At 43.7% G+C, this 9,958-nt stretch overlaps 1 pseudogene; it reads right to left on the bottom strand.

Annotated features, from left to right (window-relative positions):
* Positions 1–9,069: 9,069 nt before the first annotated feature.
* Positions 9,070–9,153, bottom strand: LOC116635940 (annotated as a pseudogene).
* Between the last annotated feature and the right edge of the window lie 805 nt (positions 9,154–9,958).

Raw genomic sequence — 9,958 nt, 5'->3', positions numbered from 1 at the left:
CTCGCCGGCACGGCTCTGGAGCGCAGCTCTTGGGCATGGAGCAAACGAGGGAAAGGGCGGAAGGACCGCGGAGACCACAGTCTTGTCTCCCGGTTGCTAGTCAGTTCCGTAGGCTCCTCAATTATTCCTCCACCCAGATTCCCTACTAAAACTAGAGGTCAAGGGCGCGGCAGCCTAGGCAGGCGAGCGCGCCCTCTGCACTTCCAGTGCGCCAGGCGCTGCCGCCGCGTCCCTGCCTGCTCCTCTCCACGCCCCGTCGTAGCCCTGGGTTGCTAAGGACTGGCCCACCGAGCCCCGCTCCACTCCGAATCCCACCTAGGCGTCTAGTGCCGGGGGGCGAGGTATTGCTCGAGGAGGGGGCATCAGCCAGGTAGGGTCTCTTACCCCAATTGCTCGGGGCTGAGTCTCCTAACCCGGGCGCTTCTTGATCTGCAGAATCGGCCCGCAGGAGTTTGCTAGCTGTCGAGACCAAAGCTTGCAGGCCAGCCAGGAGTCCTGGTCGTGCATTCCCGCCCCCCTCCCCAGACTGGGGCAGTTTCCTGCGGAGGCTTCGACCGCCAGAGCTGGGTGGGGTGAAGTCTGGGAGCCGCGCTGCGCCGCGCCTCGCGCCGGAGCTCTGCCCTCCCTTCTTTTCACGCGCTGGCCACTCCGGCAAGCTGCCCCGCGGAGACGGGGCCGCAAGAGGGGGGATTCGGGGGTTGGGGCTGCGGCTGCTCGCAATGCGCCGCCACCGCCGCCGCCACCTCGGTCCCACAGGCACCGCTTGGAGCCATGCTGCTGGGCGCACGGGTCTGGGGGACCTGGCGCGGCACGCGGGTAAGGGGCAGGTGTCTTGGGGAGCCGGGAGAACGCTGCGTGCGCCAGCCCGGGAGGAGCGAGTGAGAGGCAGAGCAGATGGGCTCCTTTTATAGAGTCCAGGTCCGGTCTGCCGGAGCCGTGCAACTCATGCGGCTCAGCAAGTGCGGACGCCCGCTCCCCATCACCTTCCCCTTTTCTCTCTCCCTCCCTCCTTCCTCCCGCCCGGTTCCCTCCCCGGCCAAGGAAGCTTCCCGCCGGGTCCTACCGCCCTCTCTCCCCAGAACCCATCCCCTGGCCCCTCTCCCAGTCCTGACACCCAGACGCCGCAGTTCTGGCCAGGACTGGGGATGAGGACGTTCTGTCCTTGCCTCTGTCCTCTTCGGAGCTGGCGGCGCGGCCCTCCAGTTAGGTCCACGCCTTCGGCCGCGGGCACAGGCACACTCCCCGCGTTCCTTCTGGGGCTTCTACTTACCACCCTCACCCCAGCAGACCAGTGCTAGGCGGAGCCAGCCCCAGGCTCTGACCTCTCCACTCAGGAATTTTATCCAGCCCTGCGGACCACACCCAGGTTAGAAGGGGGCAACGGTAATAATCGCCTTAGAAGGAGATGGCCAATAGTGCATTTTAAACTTCGGGCTTCAAGTCATACTTAACTCTTGGTACAGTACGAACTAATTTTTCACATCTGGTTTTAGGAGTCTGTGTTTTCCGTTCAATGCCTTCCCTTTAACTGTGGGCCAACAGGGGAGATAAAAAGCTATCTACAAAAATGTGAAAGTATCACAAACCGTAGCCTACTGTATGTGAAACTAAAACTTCCATTCCACCCTCCCTCTCCAGCTGCTCAGCAGTTCAGTGCTGGTGTAAAACAGTTCACAGTAAGCACCTTCCCTCCCACAGCCTAACTGGAAAGGAGGTCAACAACATCAAGAAAGAAAAGAAAAGAAAAGAAAGAAAGAAAGAAAGAAAGAAAGAAAGAAAGAAAGAAAGAAAGAGAGAGAGAGAAAGAGAGAAAGAAAGAGAAACGGGCTTTGGGACCATCACCACTACTGTGTCTTCTCTGGCATCAACAAATACAGCAGGCTATCAGCCCTATGCAGCACCCAGTTCCCCTGACCTCTGAGCAGATCCCTGGCGCTCACTTCCTCCTCCAACCTTAAGAGAAACAAATGTAGGGAAGAAGTACAAGTCGGAGAAAGTTTAAAGAAAAGCACCAGGAAAGGGCAATGTACTTTCAGCCCCCAGAGCTAAGTGATCCCAGCTAGGAGTTTCTAAGCACCTAGCTCAACGTTTGGCAGGTATAATGCAGTCAATGAACCCTACATCATAAATGAATTTATCAGGTTAAGTGTAAGCATATTTTAAAGAGAATTATTCAGTCTAGGGCCTGAGATTATCTCACCCATCCATTTAGTTTAGAAGAATAATTAAGATCCTTTGAGAGACAAGCTTTTTACCCAAGGTGACATAAACCTAACCCAAGTTTTCTTATTTTCTTCCCCCCTAAACCAGGCCGGCAGGCAAAAATAGAGTGCTTACTCTGTGTTGGGAATTCTAGACATCAGGAGTATAATGGGGTATACCCAGACCCAGTTTTCAAGCAGCTTACATTCTAGAAGAGGCAGACAGACAATGACCACATAACCAAGTAAATAATTAGCATACATTCTGATAGTATTAAATCTTATGCAGAAAATAGCCCATTCCTGCATTGAGAGTGAGGGCACTCCTTCAGGTGGCAGCTCTCCAAAAACATCCTCTGGAAGCGGTTTGGGTTGCTGCAGCCATGCTGGGGATAAAAGCAAAACCTTCTCTTTCCTCTCCTCCTGTCCTTAGTGCCCAGCATTGATCCTGCTAACCTTAAGCCTCATTTGCACCACATGTTAAGGGTCCTGCCCATCCTCCCATCCCACCCACCCACATCAGGCGCCTAAGTAGACTTCATTTTTTTTTTTTCCCAAACTGCAGCACTCTTTTAGAAATCACTGTAGAGGAAAGCAAGGCAGGCGAGCCGAAACCACTAGGTGGGGGCGTTGCCCAGGATGGAGCAAAAGTGTGTGTGATTGCGGGTGTGGAGTGTGCCAGGAAAACTATTTTCCTGCTATCTTAGGGGAGCGGGGCAAGATGAGGAGAATTGTTGAAAGGATGCGAAGCGGAGGAAGGCAGAGAGGGAGCTTACCAAGCTGCAGGCAGCCTTTTCCTTTCTACATTTCGTCTCCAGGGGCGTGCAAAGGAGAAAACCACTTGCTTCTTCTAGGGTTTGGATTTAGCGATGTAGGGAACCTGTGGCTTTCTCCAGCCACTCTCTTAAACTGCTTCGCGGAGTCCTGAACCCTGGGTGGAATCTGCCACCTTTGCACGGAGTTTGATTTTTTTTTTTCTAGCCTTTGGTTAATTAAGAATTGCGTGAACACACCAAGCGGTCATACGGAGGGGATTTAGGCAAGGGTTTAGTGGAGAACCACGTTTCATTAACTTGGCTCCCTCATATCACTCCTTTAGCCCTTTAAAACATATAAAATATAGATGTTTGCACATGGTTGCATGTGTGTGAAACACACAGGAGAGCAGGGAACCTTTAAAGTCACCTCTTCCTGGATCTCCCCTACCGAGGAGGGGCCCTTGGGCGCGATGCGCGCGCCCGCTCCGCAGTCCCCAGCGGCGCTGGGAGAAAACTCCCTTCAAGTTAGCGGGAAACTCAGCCCACACAGACTCAGCAAGAGGGCAAGGAGGGAACGAGTTGGAAAAGATTGAAATGGGGTGGTAGAGTGCAGCAAAGGTTATTAGGGTTGAAAGAAGCTCTTACTTCGCCACCCGGCAGTACGACTGCAAAAATTAGTGTGCTCCACGCGGGTGGACCTTAAGCAGAAGCTGAGGAGGTGGAGGAAAACGCTGGAACCGCAGTGAAGCCTGTGATCTGACACGAAGTCTGACATGGGGGTGAGCTGTGGAGGGACCAGAGAAAAATCGCCTCTCAAAGAGACTTTGCCTAAGCTTTTAGAAATATTTGGAATTGCTGATGCAGCGAAATGCGAGGCACAGGCTTGGAAGTTTGCAGCGTGGCGCTGGCTGGAGGAAATGTTGTGAAGAGCAGCTCCTTCCACCTCCAGGAAACCACAACAGATACCCCCTAGGACTTACTGCGACTCAACTCTGTCTTGGCTGGAAGCCCGCCAGCCAGCCAGTGTCCGGGCACGTGGGTCATGCTTGCAGCATCCTGAGAGTCTTCTCTGCATTTCCCAGGAAATGACTCTTAAGAGAGCTCCAAGCACAGGAGCAAAGAAAGTAGTTGTAAGTTAATCTTTGCTTTGCTCCAATTAAAAACAAAAAAACAAAACAAAACAAAAAAACAGGACACTCAAGCTCTCCTTTGCTCCTATGATAGAGGAAAAATGCAATCTCACACTCTCCATCCCCACCAATTGAAAAATCCACAACCAGTCCCTAACCAGAAAATGTGGAAACCTGGCAAGCTACTTTTTGCAAGTCCTGCTCCCTCAATCTATGGCCACTGTTTTTGTTTTTTAAACTGCCACCCAGGAAAGGGACAGTGAGTGACCATGAACTCTATATACAACATTCTCATGTGTGGTGGTAGCCCGTTTTTGGTTCGTCTTATATTTCCTCCAGTAATATTCCTTAAAAGTATATTGGTAGTGATGAAAGTACGAGTCGTACTTATGTCTTGTTTCATGGAACTATGGAAATGTTCAGATGAATGAACATATAGATACACACAGACATATACATCCAGTTTTCGCAGATACCTTCTGGGGATTACCAAACCCTCTGAGGCTCAGCTCCTTCTACGTAATCATTGACCCCACTTTGGGCCTTTGACTTGCTATCTGTGTCAGGGTACTAATGTGCTGTATGCTTAATAAGGGATTTCTAATGCCACATAATAAAACTAGGTGCTTTAGTTCCTAAATTCTAGGCTGGCATAAATTAATCCTTGAGAACTAGTAACTCTGCTACCTATTTACGTATGGATACAAATACTGTGTATCTATATTTAAGGAAGAATGCCACAAAAAATAGAGCAAGTGTTCATAAGTTAGACACTTCCTAATTCCTGTCTCTGTAATAACCGCCACTTTGCTACTTTGAACAGATATCCACAACTCAAAGTTACTGCTGATTCAAAACCAGCCCAGTTCCAACTAGTAGAAGAGCTAGCTCCCAACTTAATTCTCAATCACATATTTCCTGGCTAAAGATCTAGGTCCTGGAAGAAAATTTCTAACATAATGCTTAAAGTAATATAAGCAGAGATTGCATGGGGCGAGGAGGCATTGAATTTTTCTTTTTGGACCAACAGTGGGATTTGGCAGTCATAAATCTTTGCATGGAAAACAATGCCAATGAATCCACCAAACTTAGAAACATTAATTTGGCAGATCATTAGGCAGCTCTGTTAAGGGTGAAGTCTCTCCTGAAAAATCGAATAAAAGCATTCAACAATGAGGCTGTCCACTGGCCAAAGGAAAGAAGTAATAGGAATTGGGTTTTGCCTTCTTTTCAAAGTAGGAAAAATTACATTATTCTGTGTGATTAGTTCCAGTGTTGCAAACAAACAAACAAGAAGCAAAACAAGCCAAGCCGGTTTATTGTTTCTTCACCTGTAACTAAGGAATAATAATCATTAGCCTTTCTTGAGCATCATGAGCTAAGCCTTGTGCTACAGGTTCCACATATGTTCTCTCATTTAATTAATCAAAGTATTAGGAATTGTCATTATCATACTCATTTCCTGGATGAAGTTGAAGCTTAGAGAATGTAAGTAAATTTGCTAATGTCAGACAGCTGATAAGTGATAAAATTGGTTTTCAAATCCAAGTCTCTCTAATTTCTTTTTTTTTTTAAGATTTTATTTATTTATTTGAGACAGAGAGAATGAGAGAGAGCACATGAGAGGGGAGAGGGTCAGAGGGAGAAGCAGACTCCCTGCCGAGCAGGGAGCCCGATGCGGGACTCAATCCAGGGACTCCAGGATCATGACCTGAGCCGAAGGCAGTCGCTTAACCAACTGAGCCACCCAGGCATCCCAAGTCTCTCTAATTTCAAGGTCCAAGTCTTTACCAGTAGTCTACGCTGAGCCAGCCATGCAGCTCAGCATTGGTTTCCCTTTTAATCCTGCCTGTGATTTTATCTCATCTCATCTATGAGGTGGAATCACTGTTCCTAGCTATTTAAGTCTCCAGGATAATTTTCTGTTAGGTGACTTCAAATTTTTTCTGGGGGTGGTGATGGTTCTAAAAATCAGGTGGAAGATTGTGCACCATGATTATGTTTAGCCAGCTAATCATCACTTCCAAAGTACAGCTGATAGGTGAGCACATACTGTATATTCTGAAGTCCACAAGCCCAAATAGAAACTAGGCTAAACCCTTCCTCAAGAAGTTTCTTGACGTTCTTTCCTGGTCCCATTCATTACCTTCAGGGTATGGTTATTTTTCCTATCTCATCTACCTTTTTTCTTTTCCTTCTCCTTCCCTGTCCCCTCATCCTTACTTCCTCCACAGCCTGTCACACACACACACACACACTAAATAAAAAAAGAAAACAAAAAATTAAAACTTTAAAAAATTGTATGAATGGGATGTGTTAAATACAGTGACAGTTTCTGTGCTCCATTTTTAACCACATTAAATATCGGTTAGAAAAATAACCTAAAAAATTGAATTGCTTTTTCCCCCCCATGTGTTGAACATATTGATTTTTTTCCCCTAAGAGTTAGCAATTCACCAAAGAAAAAGAGGCCTATTCCTGGTGAGAAAATTACTCAAATCTTATCAACCAGAAATCAGGAAGTTCATCTACTAAGAACCTGCCAAAACCAGGAATATAAGCAAAAATAAATTTAAATTCCAATGTATTAAAACTTTTGTACTTTATGCATAAAAAAAGCTCCTCCTAGCCTCATTCGGATCTTACTTCTTCTTACTTAAATATACTTCTAACATGTTTGGCTATGTGATTTCCAAGGTCCCTGAAGATTAGAAGCATCACATTAGAAATGGATCAGAAACTATGTCAGGTAAGCATCTAAATGGAGTAAGATGCCACAGCTTACCATCATTGTTGCAAAATAGGAAAATTTAGGTTAAACTTTAAGAAATAAAAACCTAAAATAATGTTAATAACAATATCACTATTTGTGTTAACACATTTAGTAGTATAGAGTATTAATTCAGACTTCTATTGCAAGTGACGGAAAACCAATTTAATCATACCTAAAACAAAGGAAGGAATTTGTCTCAGGGAGAGAGGGGTCCCTCAAAATGAAAAGAGGAATTGAACCACCAAATTTGGGGCACTGAAGGAATGCAGCTGAGCCCTATGAACAATCAGCATCCTGGATCATTAGCCGGACTCTTGGTTGCTGTCTAGATATTGGCTTCTTTCATCTGTTTCACAGTAGACAGGCTTTCTCCACATTGTGGAAAATGTTTTTCACCATTAATACCTTTTGAGGTTGACTTCCTCAGCTTCAGGAATATTGCAGAAACTAATCTGAATCTGTTCTGAGTTCAGAAATTCTGAGAAATGTGTTCTGCTTCTGAGAAAAATGTAAGGAGACTGTGACAGGTCAACATTCTGAAAGTAACAACTGGAAAAGTTGCAAACTTTTAAAAGTTTGAAAAGTTGTGGAAGCAAGAAGAATTAGACAAACTAAAATTCCAGGAAAGATAAGTATTTCCTGGATAAGCTAATGATTGCTGCCTATTTTGTTTCCTTGAGACATTTGCTGATTCTGGGCACAGGTTGTAGATTAGACTTGGTCCAGGCAGAGGAATTCTGCTGGGAAAAGAGAAACAAGCAGAGATTTTGATAGTCATTGGGGTCAGTGTGGCAGTTTGGAATCTAGGAGAACCCCAAAAGCATGACCAGTTTTCATTGTGGACATTTGCTGTGGGTTGCAGCAAAATAGGAGACCAAGGGTGTGGATAGGAAAATTCTAACAGGCAAACCGAAATCCCCCACAATTGCGGAGTGCTTAAGTCCATCTAGAGAAAAGAGCTCTGCATTAAACATGACTGGTCTTCCTTGAGGCAATAGATACCTTCCAGGCTTTCAATCAAAGGGCCAGGAGGGCAAGACCCAAAGAACAGAATGAATCACAGATAGACTGAATCTAATTGCAAAGCAGCCTTGTCTCAACTCAGTGTCTGACTGGTTGACATAGACAGCTCTTCATGCATTCTGCCTAACTTAGGAAAGGGTGAATACTCTTTGGACAAAACACTATCATTTAGAACCTCGAATGTCCATTTATATACAATATCTGATTACAATTTTTTGGATCATCCATGCATAATGGCAATAAAAATTTGACCAATAATAATAACTGATAAAGCTAGACCATAGAAGTAAATCTATGTGCAATGCAGATAGTAGAACTTTAAAATAACTATGATAAATGTGTTCAGGAAAATAAAGGAAAAGGGGCAAAATAGATTAAAATATAAAGAATTTCAACAGTGAAGAGGACTCTTTAAAAACAGTCAAATGGGCACTCTAGAAATAAACATCCAATATTTGATATTAAGTATTCACTGAATGGGTTTAATGCCACACTCAAAACAGTAACCTCATAAAGTTAAAAAAAAAAAAAGTGTCTAAACTGAAGCACAGAGAAAAGAAAAGTACAAAGCAAAGAACAGGAATGTAGAAGTCTGAGACTGGGTCATATAACCTAAAATGCACACACAGAAACAGGAACAAGAGAATGGGAAACAAAAAGTATTTGAAGAGATAATTTCCAAGAATTTCCAAAAATACATTTGTTGGGTGACTACATCCAAAAAAGACACCTCAGATGATTAAAAGAAGCTCAAAGAATTGTGGCCAGGATAGATACAAAGAAAGCCACAGCTAAGCACATAATGGCCAAACTGCTGAAAACCAATGACAAAGAAAAAATTCATAAAGCTGCCAGAGAAAAAGACACATTACCTTCAAAGAAGCACAATAAGGCTGTGGTTAACTTGTTGTCAGAAATTATAAAAGTCAGGAGATATTGTAATGACACCTTTAATAGCTGAAAAGTTTTTTTTTTAAAAAACTGTCAACCTAGAATTACATACTTAGAATTAATATCCTCCAAAAATGGAGGTGAAACACAAAAGTTTTCAGCCGAATGAAAGGTGGAAGAGTTGGTTGACAGTCGAACGGGACTGTAGGAGGTAAGAAAGGAAGTTCTTCAGGCTGAATGAAAATGATACCAAATGGAAGCACAAACTGAAAGGAGGAATGAAGAACGTGGGAGAGTATAAGTATATAAGGAAATATTAGCAATAATCGTGCCTCGGATAAACCTCATTGGCTACGATACTGCCACTGCACAAAGCTATATAAGGAAATATAAAAGCCACATAAATACAATGCAGAATCCAGGATTGCATTGAAAAAAAGGAAAGGACATTAGTGGAAAAAAATGGCATTCTACTCATGTTAATTTCTCAATTTTAATAAATGTTTCATGGTTATGTTAAGTATTAACATAAGGGGAAGCTGGGTAAGGGGATATAAGAATGCTACATTCTATTTTTAAAATTTTTCTATAATTCTGAAATTATTTAAATTATTTTTTAAGTTTTTAACCTCTCTCTCATAGGGCTAAAGGATTTAAGATGATGTATCAGGGGTAACCTTAAGACTTCCTCATAACTATGTTTTATATAATTATGGTCCTTGAACCATGTGAAGGTATGAACAGTTCAGAAATAATTAAAAATAAATACAAATGAAGAGGTTTTCTTAAATGTATTCTTTAGCTGCTCTCCAAATTTTGCTCAAAGATATTCTTGTGGCATATGACACAATAATATGCACTTATTAGAAGGAAGATTTTATATATATAAAATCAATAAAGTAACATCAAGTGAAAGGATTTATGTAGAGCTGGTGACAGAAAGTATACAAGCCTTGGGTTCTTATATTGAAACACCAAAATGAAGTTTCTATTGCTACTGTTTGTGAAGTACAGAAGTACATTGCCTTTTATGCCAACAATAGTTTAGAGATAATATAAATGCTTTGCCTTAATTAGACTCTCCTAACAAATGTTCAGTGAATGAGTCAGTGTTGTCATTCTCTGCCTCTCCTTTACAGACCTCAGATAGCCTCTTCCAATAGAAAGGAAAGAGGGATGGAG

The sequence above is a fragment of the Phoca vitulina genome, unplaced genomic scaffold, assembly GCF_004348235.1.
Source record: "Phoca vitulina isolate PV1807 unplaced genomic scaffold, GSC_HSeal_1.0 scaffold11, whole genome shotgun sequence".
In the NCBI taxonomy this organism is placed as follows: Eukaryota; Metazoa; Chordata; class Mammalia; order Carnivora; family Phocidae; genus Phoca; species Phoca vitulina.
This window is presented reverse-complemented; position numbering and strand designations above follow the sequence as displayed.